This window comes from Rattus norvegicus, chromosome X (genome assembly GCF_021556685.1).
Source record: "Rattus norvegicus strain SHRSP/BbbUtx chromosome X, alternate assembly SHRSP_T2T, whole genome shotgun sequence".
Taxonomy (NCBI): Eukaryota; Metazoa; Chordata; class Mammalia; order Rodentia; family Muridae; genus Rattus; species Rattus norvegicus.
Genome location: NC_141554.1, coordinates 28670001 through 28687207, shown reverse-complemented (window position 1 = coordinate 28687207; position 17207 = coordinate 28670001). Strand labels below are relative to the sequence as shown.

At 40.8% G+C, this 17207-nt stretch overlaps 1 protein-coding gene across 1 annotated transcript in view; it reads left to right on the top strand.

The window, feature by feature from the left end:
• The first annotated feature begins 190 nt into the window (after positions 1-190).
• Gpr173 (G-protein coupled receptor 173) overlaps positions 191-17207 on the top strand; it is a 24865-nt gene continuing 7848 nt past the window's right edge. The window contains 3 exon segments of the mRNA NM_022255.3: positions 191-865; positions 1461-1550; positions 1702-1849. The gene's annotated coding sequence lies outside the window, so the exon portion shown is untranslated.

The following is a 17207-nucleotide window of genomic DNA, read 5'->3' as shown; positions in this document are numbered from 1 at the left end:
GAACCTGGATTTGTATGAAGCGGGGTGATTCCCAGGCCAGGAATTCCTTCCAGCAGGTCCACTGTACCTTCGTCTCGCTTCAGGACCCCCCTTGGATGCTCTGAGCCACCCTTCTCAACCCGGATCTAAAACCTGGGACACGGCTATCAGGCCAGCCTCTCTCTCCCTCCACCCCTCCCCCTCTTTCTGGCGTCCATCCCCTCCCCAACACCACCTCTGCTGCTGCCTCTGGCTGTGGACCTGCACCTCTTCTCCATCCTCGCCAGGCCCGGAGAGTGGGGTTAGCCTGGATGAGAGTGTGCCCCTAACCTGAGGCCCTCCCAGGCCATGGCTCATGTGTTCCCAGGGAGGAGTCCAGGACCCTGAGCATCTGCTAGAAGCTTGGCAGAGGCCCCGCTGGGACCGTGTCTTCTGAGGACAAAAGGCTGCGGCCAGCAGGCAGACTGGGTGGGGGGTGGGGGGGGTGGGGGAACCGGTAGCTAAGCAGGCAGAACAGTAGCGGAGCCAGCGCTGGCCCCCTCCCAGACTGGCGGTGGCATGAAGATGGGGGTGGGAGTGTGTAGTGGGAGAAGCACCTACCAGGACCCCCACCTGCCCACTACTTGGGCATCCCAAAGCTGTGTGCTGCCCACCTGGTGTTCCCCAAAATCTCCAGCTCTACCAAGTGCACCCCTCTGGCACCTGCTTCTCTTGCTGCCAGCGATTTAGACCAACCAGGCTGTATCCACGGCAACAGAAGCAGGAGTGTCACTGGCTGCCAGATCACTGAGGGTCCCACAATGTGGCCTGGGCTGTGGTTTATCCGGGATGACACAGAGTGAGCCTCCTTCCTGAATTCCAAGACAGTCCTGCTAAGAAAACCCAGGTAAGTAGTCAGCATTCTTCCATGAAGGAGCTAAGGGAGGAGGGGGGCTGGGACTTCTGTCTCTCCATATATTTCAGTCTCTATCACTGTCATGCTTCCTGTCTCTCTGTTAGTCTCTGCTTCATCACTGACTAGGACAACACTCAACTCCCAAGACTGCTTATCTTTCCCCATCTTCTTTAATCCTGAATGTCCCAGAAGAAAGGGAACCACCACCTGTTTCCCCACCCCCAACCCCTCACCGGGTCTGTTTCTATCATTATGGTCACGTTATGTGCTAGCTGTGGAAGGGGTACCTGAGAGCCCATTGAACCGTGTTCTCACAATGCCTGCAGCTTCCGTCCCCCTCCTTCTCCAGGTTCCTTAGCTTGTTTGTTCTCTCTCTCTCTTTCTCTCTCTCTCTCTCTCTCTCTCTCTCTCTCTCTCTCTCTCTCTCCCCCCCCCCCCCGTGTGTGTGTGTGTGTGTGTCTGTCTGTCTATGTCTGTAAGAGAGACAGAGACAGAGAACCTGGGCACCAAGCAGGTGGGTAGATTTGACGAGGAAGCTGCTCCTAGTGCAGACCACCCCTCATTCCTTCCTTTATTCTTTTCCCAGTCTCTACCTACAGGTAACATACTTTTGCTCACTCACCCTGGAAGATGTGTCCCAGCTAGTGGGAGGAAGCTGCTATAGGAATAGAGGAAGGTAAGGTGGGGGTAGGGAACACATTCAGGCCCTGGGCTCTGAGAGCGCTTTAACCAATCCCCATGACAATAAACTGGGGACAGGAATAACATAGTGGTCCCCACACGGTGGGCCCTGGCTTCTATCACATGGCTCTCTGTTTCTGTTTCAGATACCCATATTGTGTTTGGGACCTCCAGATCTATGACACAGTAGCCAGAGGTCCCTGTATCTGGAGGTGCAGGAAAACCTGGTATATGGAGAACATGGATTCTACTAGGGACACGGCTCCTAACTACTAGCTCGCAACTTTAGTGGAGGCATGTCACTTGTTGAACCTTGATTTTCCCATTTGTCAAAGAGACTGGTAACCCTTTCTTCACGGATGTATGCAGGGATTAAATAAATTGGTGCATGCAAACAATTAAATGTGTTTATAGGATGGTGCTGAGCAGTGGTCAGGGTCACTATTATGTTGCTGGTTGTTCATGATTAGCATTGCTATGGATGAGGGGAAGGATTAGCACCTTTTCTCCAGGGTCTCAGCAGAAATCTAGGGAAGCCAGCAGGTGGGAGGAAGGAAGGTGGGAAGTAGAGGGAAGCAGAAAAGCTTTATGTTATTCCTTCTCATTTGTAAAGAATGATACTTAGTTGTGGGCAGTCATCCCTACCCTACTCAGGGTTTTTCCATATACTTCCCCTTCTTTGTGTACACAGACACAGACACACAGACACACACACAGACACACACACACACACACACACACACACACACACACACACACCAGACTGGGAGCCAGCAGAGGCCTGGCTTACAGCCTGCAGAATTCCTGGCCCTGGTATGTGTCCCTCTGTTGAGGGGAAATTAGCAAGAGTTTGGCTTGTGGTCAGTGGTTGGCAGGGACTGGAGACAAGGCTGAAGCTTTTGAGATTATAGGGCTTTCAGTAGAGCTGGGGTGTGGTCCATGCAGTAGCCTGATCTGTAGCAGAGTTTGCCCATCTAGACCCTGGGCTGGGGAGAATAGGGTTTCCTAGCTGGTTTCTAGGTGTGGAGATGTGGTAGAATACCAAGGGGTTGGGAATCAGCAGAGGAGCCAAAGGAGGGGAGAGATTGAAACCAGATTTCCTCTGAGGGACAGGGAGGGCTGGACCCTTTAGACATGAGTAGACTTTCCTGAAGAAGCATTTGATGTGGAAAGGAGAGGAACTAGCCTGTTGCCCAGGGGCATCTCAAGCTAAAACAAGGCATATATATATATAGATATACATGAAGCCAAATGACTGCACGTCTAGTCTCTGTGTACATGTCTCATCACTGCACTGTAGGTGGATATGAGTTTATATGTGTGTGAACAGGCTATGATGGCATATGGGATTATGTGGGTGTCTGAATAGGTTTGTGTCTGTACTGGAGGGCACGGCTTTGCATGTCTTCCTTGGGGAGTAAATGGTCATGTTTGATTCTGACCCAAGTACTTGTGTGTTTCTCTGAGCCTGTATTAGGCCTGTTGAGTGTGTGTGGTGTGTGTGCGTGTGTGCGTGTGCATGCGTGCAATGTCTAGTTGGTGCTGATTGTGTATATTCCTGTTTTTCCATGTGTGCCTTTCAGTGTGCATTCATCTAATTTGTGTGAGTGTAAAAATAGATACATGTGTCCCATGCACATAGGAGAATGTATTTGTGTGTGAACATGCCTATATGTGTTGTAGGTGTATCTCATATATTTGTGTGAACAGGCCTATGTGTAAAAGTCTGTATAGATTCTTTAGCATTTTTCATTATATGTCTGCATGTGCATGTTTGAGTGTCTACTGTCTCTAAACAAGCCTTTGTGTTCATATCTATTTAAAGAAATGTAAGTATAAATAGACACATGGAGATAAGAGAAGAGTATATGAATGAAAAATATTTTTTGTGTGCACAGACTGTGGCGTTTACAACAGTGTGCATTTTATTCGGCCACAAGGCTGTGTGCATAGGTGAATGGGTACATTTGTAGTTTGTTGTAAGTGCATATCTGATTATGGTATGCATGAGTGTTGCAGGATACTTGGGCGCATGTGTCTCAGTATGTGTTTTATTTGAATTTTTGAGTGTGACTGTGTATTTGAATGTCTTGAGTGACTGTGCATATATATGCTAGTATTTGCTAATACCTGACTTGCATATATTCAGGTGAACATATCTGTACATAGGCATGTGTTGTGAAACACAGTTAAGGGTATATTTTTTGAATAAGCCTGTGGGTATGCCCATCTGAATACACAAAAGTGTGAAGTACCAGTTTGCACAGTTTTTATTTGCATTTGTATGTTTGTATTTATCTTGGTTTGGTCTAAAGCATATATTATAGAATAATGTATTTAAATCTATGTGCATGCCACTCTTAATTCACAAGTACATTTATGTGTGTATGCATTTATTTAAGATGTCTTTGCATGTATGTATGTGATGTGTGGGTCAAATTTTCTTATGCAGATCAACAAGTGCGCATGCAAGAATACATGAGTGTACTTCTATATGTGCATGTGTTGAAATATGCCCTTATGTTCTATTCCAATGTACATATAAGTTACTCTTCTTTCATTTATGTGGCTTCTCAGAATGGGTGTGTGAATGTAACAGTGTATATATACTTGACTGTGATTGTGTGCTTTGTGAGTATCTGCGTTTCCATATTTAATTGTATACCTATAAGAATGAATTAAAGTATGTACAAACTATAAGCATGTGTACATGACCAGATGTGTATACAAGTCTATGTTAGAATATCTGCATATGTATACTTCATCTCATTTATAAGCATTTGCATATTTGGGTACAGATATGTGTGAACACGCCTATACAGATATGTATGCGTCCGTGTGTGTTTGTATGTGTGTCTGTGTATGAATATACTTCTGTGGTTATGTTTGATGATTTATGTATACACACTTGGGAGCTTCCTCTTCTGTACCCATATTTCTTTATCATCTCTTTAGATATGATACATATATTTTTACATATCTCTGTAGATATGTAAAAATACTTTTTCTACCCGTGTCCCCACTTGTGTTTGTGAGTGAATGCATGTCATTCATGAGTATATCATGTGAATATAGCCTATTTTAAAGAGTAAATGGATGTACTTGTGACTAAGTCCAATGGAAATGTGCCTGTGTGTGAATAAATAAAGGTATTTGTGCATCTGCCTATCGGATATGAGATTTGGCCTTGGTCTTGTGCAGCTGACCTCTACACAAACTTCCTACCCAAATACACCCAGCTTTCATTTCGTCCATACAATATGCATGCACCCACACTCTGCACTGTAGTCTCCACATGTTCACCAATGACCACTGGAGCCTGTGATAAAACTTTGAAAGATAAAAATCTTCCTTTCTTTCTTACCACTGGCAAAGGCATGGGGCAGGAGGGCATCATAATAGTGCCTAGGGTTACTAAGAACTTTGGTTGGAGTGTGTGTGTGTGTGTGTGTGTGTGTGTGTGTGTGTGTGTGTGTGTGTGTAAGAGAAAGACAAAGGACAAAGTGACAGATAATATGAGAAAGTAGGTATGTACATCTGGACATTTCACAGAGAGTATCCAAATTACGCCACCGGGCAGAAATGTAGGTGTTAATAAATATGTATAAGTGAAAGTATATCTTAGAAAAATAGTAGGTATGAGCAGGGCATGAATATGAGAAGTGTGTATATGTAAGAGATTATATTATTTCTACATGGTGTGTGCATGTGAGATGATTGTGTATACTAGGGAGGGAAGGATTCTTTTAAACACAAAGACACACACACACATCCCACCCAAATATTTTCAACTGTCCACAAACAATCTGTGTATGCCTCTACACAAACCTACCACCCAAACACACCCATGCTTTCTTCTCCTCCACACCATATGGATATACCCAACCCACACTCTGCACAGTACTTCCCACACAAATGTACATTCTTCATACACACCATCCAGTTTACATCAGTGGACTTGGTGGGCATGAGAGTGTGTGTATTGGGATTATACCTGAGAGAAAGTGTATGGGTATAGTCTGGCTGTGTGTGAGACCATGTGTGGGCGCATTTGGAATAGAATGGATTCGAATGTAGGTGTGTTTGAATAGTAAGCAGGTTAAAGCATGGATATACTTAGGTGGCAAAGTGGCAAAGTGTATGTACATGTGTGAGAGAGAGAGACAGATAGACAGACACAAGACAAACAAACAGAAAGTATTAACACACATAGTTCTCTGAATCATGTTAGGTTAGAATCTGGGTGATATGCCAATGTGTGCCTCTGGGTACACCAATTTGGCTTTGGAAACTGAATATATCTAGGTGGTGTGTCTTAGTGCAGTGCTTTGAGAGGATACACGTATCACTTTGGGTGTGTTTTGAGAGTGTGCATTTGAAAGAGATCATAGGTACACCTAAGACAGGTATGAGTGCTCCACGTTGGGATGAAGATACTTTTAAGAGTATCTAAATACTGTAAGTAAGAGTGTGGGCATGCTGTGTTGGAGATTGTATAAGTGTGACTTTAATTGGATAGAGTGACTGTAAGTGTAAGCATATTTGATGTGCATATATATGAGAATGGATTATATAAATGGGAAGTGTATGAAAGTGTGGGTGTATTGGTGTTGGGTATATGTGAGAAAGTGGATGTATCTGAGTGGTGCGTGTGAGAATGTGGGTATATCTAACTAGGATATGTGGAATCTTCTGGATGGATGGGGAAGAGAAAAATCTAAGTGGTATGTGTGAGGAAACGTATGTTTGTGTGAGATGACTGAATCTAGCATGTGTGCAGGTATATCTGGATAGTGTGTGGTTCTGTGTATTTCGGTTGGGAAGGTATCTAACATGGATTCACGTAGCTATTTTATAGGTGCTGTATTTAGATGTTTTGTGTATTCAATAGTGTGGTCATTTATGAGTAGAGTTTGTGATGGTGACCACATATGTATATATTTTCTTGGGCATATATATTTCTACTAAAATGTCTGTAATGTGAACTTGTCCATAACTTGGTATGAATGACCATTTGTACCTAAGTGCATTAGTAAATTGGAACTGGCTTATGCATTCACATGCTTGAAATTATATATGTATATAATTTCAAATTTATTTTTGAGGTGAATATATTTCTAAATGTGAATAAGTTGAGTCTGCAAGTTCTCTAGAGACAACCTTTGGGTTTACTGTTTATTAGCTGTGTGATTTGGGTAAATCACATAACCTAAACAAAGCCCCAGTCTCTTGTCTGCAAAATGGAGGAAATAAAACTAGCTATCTTGCAACATTAGCATTAGGATAGGATGAGTTAATACACTAAGAGTGCATAGAACAATGCCTAGCACATAATGAACCCTCTCACGAGGAATTACTTATTACAGGTAACAACAGTATATTAACTGTTTTTGTCATCTGTGTATACCTGTTACAATTATCCCTGTCCACTGCAAAAGAGGTTTTCACATGCATATTTCCCTCTTTGTATGTTCTTAGCCTCTTTTTCTGTAAGAGTGTCTTTGTACGTGAAAATTTGTTAATAGTTGTAAAGTATCTCAATGTTCATATAGAAACACAGATATGTGAGAAAGAATTGCTCAAGGGTAAATAGAAGGACATTGAGCCCTTTGTGTATATTTGGTAGTATACACTTCATATGTGAACATGATTCTGTGTATACACATGCTGGTGTATGTTTATTTGACTATGGAACTAGATTTACAATTGTCCGTATCTACATGTGTGCGTGTGAGTCTCTCTGTTCTGCCTGTAAATTTCAGAAGGCTGATATTCCTTTATATGTGATGAATGCAGTGGAAACATTTGTGTGGTGTGGGTTTGTGTCTAAAACATGTGGGCATGTATTAGAATGTGTGCATCTGTGTTGTTCAGTGAGGGTGGAATGTGTGAATCAGTGTGTGTGCATCTGAAGATTTGTGTTTATGTATTTCCAAGCCTCGGTGGTGATGTGGCTTTGAGATGCATGAGTCTGGATTGTTTCATCTGCTTGATTGCCTCTCTGTGCAGCTGTGAGCCTGAGGAAGATGCCTGCAAGTAAAGCCAATGCTGTGTGCAAATGACTGTGTACCATGGCATATTTGTGAGAGTGGCTTCTTATAAAATACCAGGTTTGGGGGCCAATGACATGGCTCAGTGGGCAAAGTTGACTGCCATTAAGGCAGGCCACCTGAGTTCAGTAACTGGGACCCACATGGTAGAAAGAGGGAACTCCAAAAGTTGTTCTGTGACTTCTGCATGTGTACATGGAGTACATATGAACACACATAGATAAATATTCCTTACAATAAAAATTAAATGTAGTAGTTTCAATGTTGTAGTGTAAGAGCCGGTGTGAAGCAGAAAAGGTCTGGATCGTGAGCAAGATTTGAGCTGTGTAAATGTCAATGCTTGTGCCTGCATGAGCAGGAGTGTGTCTGAACGTGTAAGTCCGTGCAGTTAGGCTTATGTGTGTGCACATTTCCAAGTGCCCTTTTGATGGTGAATGTGTCTTTGCCTATCCCTATGTTATATCTGGATGCTGTATGTCCTTGAGTGATTTGCTGTTGAACGGATACCAGATCGCATTCACATTTTCTTTGTGTAGAAGAGAGAGACAGAGAGAGACAGAGACAGAGACAGAGACAGAGACAGAGACAGAGAGAGATTTATCAGCTGGTTTAACTCTGTATGTGAATGCAGATTTCAATGTCCATGTGCCCATATACACATAATATACACCTTTAATCCCAGTGCTTTGGATTTATCAGTGTGTGTGTGTGTGTGTGTGTGTGTGTGTGTGTGTGTGTGTGTGTGTGTGTGTGTCTGTGTGTGTGTGTGTGTCTGTGTCTGTGTCTGTGTCTGTGTCTGTGTCTGTGTGTATATGCAATGTGACAAGATGTGAGTGTTTTAGGACCTTCACACAACTCAACATCCAGAGAAAGTAAAATCCATATGGCACACTTCAGTAAACTAAAGACTATTTAGAGGTACAGGAGTTTGATAAACAGACATTCCCAACATTTTCTTCATCTTATACATTTATAAGAAGAAACTGCAAAGTTTTAGGGGATTTATTAAGTATTGAATTTGTATACAGCTTTCGAATAAAGTCTTTTTGCAGATTATTTCATGACAAACTAGATTGCTCCTCTCAATGCATAACATCTGCTTTGCCTCCCTCCCTCCCTCCCTCCCTCCCTCCCTCCCTCTCTTCCTCTCTCCCTTCCTTCCTTCCTTTCTTTCTTTTTTTTTTATGAAACAGTGTCTTACTAGCCCACAGCTCACTGTGTTACCCAGGCTGGCTTCAAACTTGCTGCTTCTTAGCAGGACGTTGTGGAGTACACCTTTAACCCCAGTGCTTTCGAAGCAGAGACATGCGGATCTCTGTATTTTAGCTCTGCCTGCTCTACATAGTAAGTTCCAATATAGCCAGAGTCGCATGGTGAAACCCTGTCTCAAAAAAGCAAACAAAAGTAAATAAAAACATGCTTCTTCCTCCCAAATGTGTTTACAGGGATGCGCCACGCCTAGGTCAGAGTGTAATTTTTTTTTTTTTGAGACAGGTCTCAATATTTAGTTTTGGCCAACCTGAGGCTAGCTATGTAGACCAGGCTGGCCTCGAAATCATAGAGATCTACCTGCCTTACCCTCCTGAGTGCTGGGACTAAAGGCATGCACCACCAAGCTCAGCTCAGAGTATAGCTTTACTCACTGATGGAAATACATAATGGTCATGTCATCAATGGCTACTTTCTGTGAGCCTTTGGTCATGACTACCATGACTTCTGATATTATCAATCCATTCTTTTTTGTGCTCATTTTTATCTGGATTCAGTAAATCAGTTTGGTAATTGTATTTCTTGGTGAAAACTACAAACGACAGCAACAAAAAGCATCAAGTAACAACAGACAGTTTTGGCACATATAAACTTCTACATGGCCTGCCACTTAATCTTGGGAGCCATGTATAAGGTAACCGAGGAGTTGGCTCGGGCACATTTGCCCTAATTTCCTCATAATTCACTTGAATGTATAAAACACAGCTATATGATTCTACAGATCAACAAAGCCCATTTCAAAAAAGAAAGAAAGAAAAAGGAAGGAAGACTTGCCATGCAAGCATGAAGACCCAAGTTCAAATACTCAGAGCCTTCTTGAACCCAGATGCAGCAGTGAGCATATCTAATCATGCACTTACACGAGATGGGAAGTGGACATGGGAAAACTCCGCAGAAGTTTTGGGGCCAGCTAGCAATGGCATAGACAGTAACAAACAATAAAGACCTCGCTCAAAGTGGAAAGCAAGGACTGACACATAGGATAGTCCTCTAACCTCCACACATGTGTGCCCACACTGCACATACACACACAGATGCACATAAAAGTCTTGTAATAGGTGCGCATGAATTATGAATCTAACAGATAATTATCATTTGAAGTATCTTAAAATTATGATGAAACATTGCCTCTAAGTAGACATAGACTTGGCTCTATACATATTCTATCATTCCTATTGCAACACCAAGTAGACATCACTCCAGAAGCCATACTTAACCTCCATTTTCCGAACTTGGGGTTTTACTGTGAATCTATAAGCCATGTCAATGCTGTCTACTTTGATGTTTGAGTGTCTTCAAATACAGTACTGGGCATGTAGCTTAGCTGGCATAGTGCTCACCTAGCATGCACGAAGTCCTGAGTTCAATCCCCAGCAGCCCATAAGACAGGTGTAGTAAGTAGTACCTGTCTATAACCTCAGCACTGGGGAAGTGGAGACAAGAGGATCAGAAGTTCAAGGTTATCCTCATTTACATAGAGTGTTCAAGAATGAGCTAGGCTACATAACACCCTGATGCATAAAAGAAAAATATGGCTATTGGTTTTATGTAATTCTATCCCCATATGTTAAAAGGGGGATATGTTGAAGCCAGTTGAATATCAAATCTGCAAAAGAATCAGACACAAAGAAGTAATTTGAATGCTTTTAGCTTATAATACTTTTTAAAAATTAATGTTTATTTATGTTTTTATTTGGTAAAAGGACTGGTGGTTCACATATGCCACTAAATACATGTGGAAGTCACAGGACAACTTTCAGGAGTTCATTCTCTCAACCACGTGGGTCCCAGGAATCAAAATTAGGTCTTCAGACTTGACAGAAGTCACCTTTTCCTTCTGAGCCATATCTTACTACCACTCCTGATATTTTTTATAAAATTCCTACACACTTAGATTTGAAACAGAAAAAATATATGTCTGATTTCAATTCTTCACACGAAACTAAAAGATACATGGAAACTGTGTTGCACTTGGTTAAATTCATCATTTAGTCAGTTCATCATGTATTGTAGAAATTAGACTTACCAAGTTTTACAAGTGACTCTGGTGTTACCAAAACCAGCTTGTCATCACAACAGTAGCATCCAGTCTCGTCTACATACAGAGCTCCAGGCCAGTCAAAGATATATAATGGGACCCTGTCTCTAAACAAAACAAAAACCAGTACCATCAATCCATAGACCTATGCAATTTCCATATTTCAAGTTATGCGTGAGTAAATTTCTTAGTTTATTTTCTACTAATTGCATTTCTCTTCAAGGTCTCTGATTGGTACTGCAGACTAAGCATATATGGACGATATCTATAAGTCAGTATATAGTAAATTCCTTTCAGTTCAACAGTTTTTTTTAAGCTAGTGCCACATCTGACCTGATAGCAGTGTGTCTTCTAATAGCAATAATTAAAACTGCCCCTTTGCTTATTCTCTTAACCTCATCCATCCCAAATATATTGTGGACAATTTCCCTGCAGAATGCTAGCAGTAAGATTTTGCTTAGCTTTTCTTGTTAAGTTTGCAACCCTATCACTAACTGACTGAGCTCTGTATAAGAATAGTCTAATTATCATAAAATATTATGGTTCCTTACTTCGGACTTCCAAGTGCTTTAAAATATTTATTTTAGATGTATTTTATGTATTCTTAGTGTATGCGCGTACGTGTGTGTGTGTGTGTGTGTGTGTGTGTGTGTGTGTGTGTGTGTGTGTGTGTGTGTGTTATGTGCATACCTGGTGCCCGCAAGGGTAGTACAGTGTCAGATCTCTCTCTCAGAACTGGAGTTAGAGATGGATGTGAACAATAACGTGGGAGCTGAAAACCAAACCCAGGTTCTCCCCAAGAGCAACAAGGTTCATAACCTCTGTGCCTTCTTTCCAGCCCTGTGCTTTCTTTTTTTAAACTCAGAGTTCACTCGTGCTACCAGTATGAGCCCCAAGTGCTTTTTTACATCTGAATTTTAGATGCTGTGGTGGTACAGTCCTATAATTCCAGTAGTCAGGAAGCTGAGGCGGGGAGGATTATTAGGAGTTTATCGACACTTGAGGCTATGTAGTGAATATGGTGGTTATGAGGTCATCCATGGCTAACTAGACCTTGTTTTTTTAAAAAAAAAAAATCCAAATGAATCTCTCTCTCTCTGTCTCTGTCTCTGTCTCTGTCTCTCTCTGTCTCTCTCTCTCTCTCTCTCTCTCTCTCTCTCTCTGTCTCTCTCTCTCTCTCTTTCCTTCCACCTTTCCTCTTTTCCTACCTCTCTCACGAACTCCCCCAGGCCCCCTACATGGTAAGCCAGCACTCTACCTACCATTAAGCTTCATGCCCAGTTCCTATATCTTTTTATTGAAGGGTATAACAATGTGTGGCTTCTGAAACTGAATTTTCACTGCATTCTTTGGAAAGAAACACTGAGACAAAAAAATCATAAAATCCCAGACTGACCTTTGATAAATCAATTCAATTAAACTATTACCTTGGTTTGTTTTCTATTGTTGTGTTAAGTACCATGACCAAAAGCAACTTGGGGAGGATAACGTTTATTTCAACTGACAGCTCACAGTACATCATGAAGGGAAATTGGGGCAGAAACTCAAGGCAAGAGCCTTCAGGCAGAAACTGAAGCAGAACCATGGAGTAACACTCCTTATTGGCTTGTTCCTCAGTCAGCTTACTTACATAACCCAGGACCAGTAGCCCAGGGATAGCACCACCCACATCAACCATGAATCAAGAAAATATCCCCTACAGACTTGCATACAGGCCAATCTATGGAGATATTTTCACAGTTAAGGTTCCCTCTTCCCAAATGACCCTAGCTGTGTCAAGTTAACAAAAAGCTAACCAGCACGGCTATTGTATAGCCTCATTAATTTATCAACAAATATTTTCACCTTAAACTACAAGGACATAAATGTGGAATCCACCAAGAATCAGATTTGGCTAAGTTTTAATAGTGGATGCCAATAGTGAGTAAATCAATAAATAGACTGAGAAATAATAAAAAAAATATTATGATATTTACAGATTACAAAACTGAGGGTTAAGAGAAGTGGATAGGGGGGTTGGGGATTTGGCTCAATGGTAGAGCGCTTGCCTATGGAAGCGCAAGGTCCTGAGTTCGGTCCCCAGCCCCGGGGGAAAAAAAAAGAGAAGTGGATAGGGTTATAGACAGAAAAAAAATTAGCCTCTGGATGTATAGTGGAATATCTGGGCATTGAATTCACCAAGGTTCATTGTGGTGCTCCATCTTGCATTTTAATGTTTGAAATAACTAGGATAAAGAGTTCTTTTTATAAAAAAATTACAGTCAAGGAAATTAACTGAATGATTATACTCTCTTTAGAAACACCAAATACAATAATACAATGCATAATCAGAAATCGGAAATGCTCCACAATCTGAATTTTTTTAATGCTAACATTGATGCTACAAGTGGTAGGTCTCCCCCTCGTCTTGTGACAGGCAAAAGTTAGACATGCTAAAATATTGCATGAAATCATCTTTATGCTATGTGTAAGATACATACAATATACAAATGAACTGCATGTTTGGATTTAGATCTCATCCCCAAGATGATGCACTATATCTAGACAAATATTCCAGAATCTGAAAAAGTCCAGTATCTAACGTACCTCTACTCCTGAGCGTTTTTGGATGAGAGATAATAAGCAAGCTGTAGTCTGTAGCAATAATCATACAACACTCACCCTCCGCCCTCCTCATCCCTTTCCTCCCCCTGTGAGCATATGCATTCTACACAAAAGTAGCACCACTAAGCCACACCCCAACTTTTCTATTTTTGTAGGTGAGGAAAAGTAAGAAGAATAAAATTTAAAAACAGATTAAAAAAAACAAAAATGCAAACCACCATACATATAGATATAGGCCAAACCAAAAATCTCACTTATGATAAACAAGGGGAAGATAATAATCAAGCTGTCTGGGATGTTTTAATATGAAGCTATTGAAAAGCAGTGTACTTCTTGCCACAGCCTCCTGTGCCTGTCTTTACTCAAGCTTCCTGGTGTGGCAAGTACCCTAGCAGCCAGGTCACTTCTCTACTCATATTTCCCCGTATACCTGCAGGGGTTAGCTGACTGCTGCACATGAGCAGATTTTTATTATTTCTGTTGCTGGATATGTATAATGTGTGTAAAAGCAAATTAGTATGTTTACACACATTTGTCCATATGCAATGTCTATTTATAGTCCAATATCTGCACATCCAAGTGAATTTTTGTCTGTCTGATTGCACTTGCATATTGCAAAAGTATATGTGAGAGTATGAGCCTCTCTGTTCTTTTGCAGATATGTTAGAGCTATTACACTTCCATATATCAGTGGGAGTTTATATATTAATAGACAGGTACATTTATGTGCCAGCATGTAGATATCTATATTGCCGGGGGTGCTTAATCTATGTGAGGGGAAGTAAGTTGGTTTCTTTGTGGTAAAGGATACTCGTATATATGAGCAATCTTTACTTGCCTGCAAAAATATCTGTAGGTATCTCAGGGGGATTCTGTGTATACATAACCAAGAAGCATGTTTCAAGTGTTTGTGAATTTGACGATGTGAGTGATATTTAATATAACAGTGTTTGTATATGTGATGATGCTCTGAAATTTTCACCTATGTGGGAGTATTTAAGCAATCAGATATATCAGCTCAGTGGTTATATAGAAGTCTCTGTGTAAAATGACAGTAGGTTTGAGTGAGTGAGTGTGTGTGTGTGTGTGTGTGTGTGTGTGTGTGTGTGTGATGTGTATTAGGAGAATGCTAAGGGAAGGCAGAGTTGTAAACCATTACATATGTGTATGTGAGACAGGGTCTACACTGATGACCAATTCTCGGCCCTCACTTCACGTGCCTTTTATGTAACAAACTCGTTACATAAAATTTGTCCTTTACTATCTGGAAATGGAGTTTGTAGATAATACATTTCTGTACATGTCATTTCCAAAGAAGTCCATACTGTACCTACGTAATGTACATATTGTATTAACTATAATACAAATAAGAAATTATTTATCATAATTTTTATTTAGATGTATAAATGTTTGGATATGGCACTTCAGGAGATTCAAAAAATAATTGGAGACTTAGAATAAACGTAGTTTACAAGAGAAGTCAGGCTCACAAAGGACAGGAAAATGATAAGCAGAGGCTTCGTATTGACATTTTACAAACTAATGAACTTCACTGAAAAGCAAAATACAATCTCCTCTTGATTCATAGGACAGCCACATCCCTGGGTAATTCCTGGTATGCTGAAACTAGATGAAGAAAAAAATCTCATCTTAATATAAAAAGATTCTAGGGGGACTGAAGAGATGGCTCAGCGGTTAAGAACACTGACTGCTCTTCCAGAGGTCCTGAGTTCAAATCCCAGCGACCACATGGTGGCTCACAACCATCTGTAATAAGACTGTTCTGGTGTGTCTGAAGACAGCTACAGTGAACTTATATATAATCAATAAGTCTTTAAAAAAGGATTCTAGGCTCGGCTAATTATGAGCTCAAAATCGTAGGAGTTGCAGGTCATATGTTAGTAATGTCAGAAGACCCCACATATCACTAAGTGATGAACTCTCTCCCTCCCTCCCTCCCTCCCTCCCTCCCTCCCTCCCTCCCTCCCTCCCTCTCTTCCCCCTCTCCCTTCCTATAGATTTCCAAAATGTCCTCTAGGGGGCAGTAATGCCTTTGTAAAGGACAAAGCCCTGGTACCAAGAACTACCTCATCTGTGCCTGCTCACCTCTGGTGCATTGTGTGTGTGTGTGTGTCGAGATATATATAATCTTGACTGTCCATGAGTTTGGGAAAGCCTGTGAGTGTGTAGGTCTATCCACAAAGGTGTCTAGACACAAGCAGGTATTTTCTGTGCACACACATTTATCCTTTGGCTCAACTGGGCCTCAGCTACAACTGCCAGACTGTGCTTAAGCACCCCCAACCTCATTAATACAGCCTCTTCAAGCTTCCTAGGCAATACCAGGGCTTTGTTTGCTTGCTATGTTGGGGTTTTTGTTGTTTTGTTTTGTTTTTTGTTTTGTTTGTGTTTGAGGGAGATTGGATTTAATTTTAATGTTTGTTTTCACTGAGCTCCATATTATTTACCTTTCAGTCTAGTATGTCTCCCTCTCTACATGTTTGTGTGCTTCGTCTCTGTCTACATATTTCTCACTGCCTCCCATCTCTACCCAATCTTCTACATCAGGGTTCCATAAATTTTTTTGTACTTATGACCCCTTTCACCTAAGAAATTTTGTATGCAACCCCAGATGTATAGTTATATAAAGGAAGTATACAATCAAACATTTACTATTAACAAGCTTATATTGAAACAATTCTCAGACATGCATATAATTTTACTATTCAAGACAAAAGTAAATTTGCATGCTGAGATAGATGTGCTTTTTTACATAAATAATTAAATATTATCTGAATATTTGATACTGAAACATATAAGGCATCTTCAATGTTTTTAAGAGTTGACTGGCATTTTGATTTTATAGCTGTCAATGCTAAGAACCTCACTTCACTTAAACACATAGTACAAAATGGCAGAAGTACAATTAGGGACATTTCAAAGTTTGATGGAAATTCTGTCCTATTTACAAGCCAAAACTCATCTAATGGTTTTTTATGACACTCAAACCAATAACTCAAATGGCAAATTTTTTATTTTTTTAATTGTTTTGGCAGGTGTTTGAGACAGGGTCTCTCTTTGTAAGCTCTGGCTGCCCTGCAATTTTCTCTATAGACCAGGCTGCCCTCAAATTCACAGAGATCCATCTGAAATGGCATTTTTTTAAATCAGATATTCTAATACAATACAGTATAGTGGCATGCTATTTTGATACTTACATGACGGTAGGAAAGTATTAAAGGTTTTAATTTTCTGCATTTAAACCATTTGTTTTATAAGAGAAAAACAATTGTATGTACAACAAAAACACTGCAATTCATAGCATACATTATTGTCAAGTCTTCACTGGGGCATTTCAGGTACAATTTATTGTCATTGGGCTGTATAGTGGCATGTACAGTGCAAAATGTTCGTGTTGTATGCTCAGAGCCATGGCTTCAGTAACGTTGCACCTACAATGTAGCATGAACAACTGCTGTCAGAAACATGTGGGATTCATCACACTTATGATTTTTAATTAAGTTTTGGTCATTACATATCCAGAAATTGAACCCTCCATATTCAGTTATGCAACCCCATAGGTTAGTAATTCATTCAGTTACAAACAATGGTTTAAGGAGCTGTGTTCTAGACAGTTGAATGGTTGGTTGGTTGGCTGGTTGGTTGGTTGGTTGGTTGGTTGGTTGGTTGG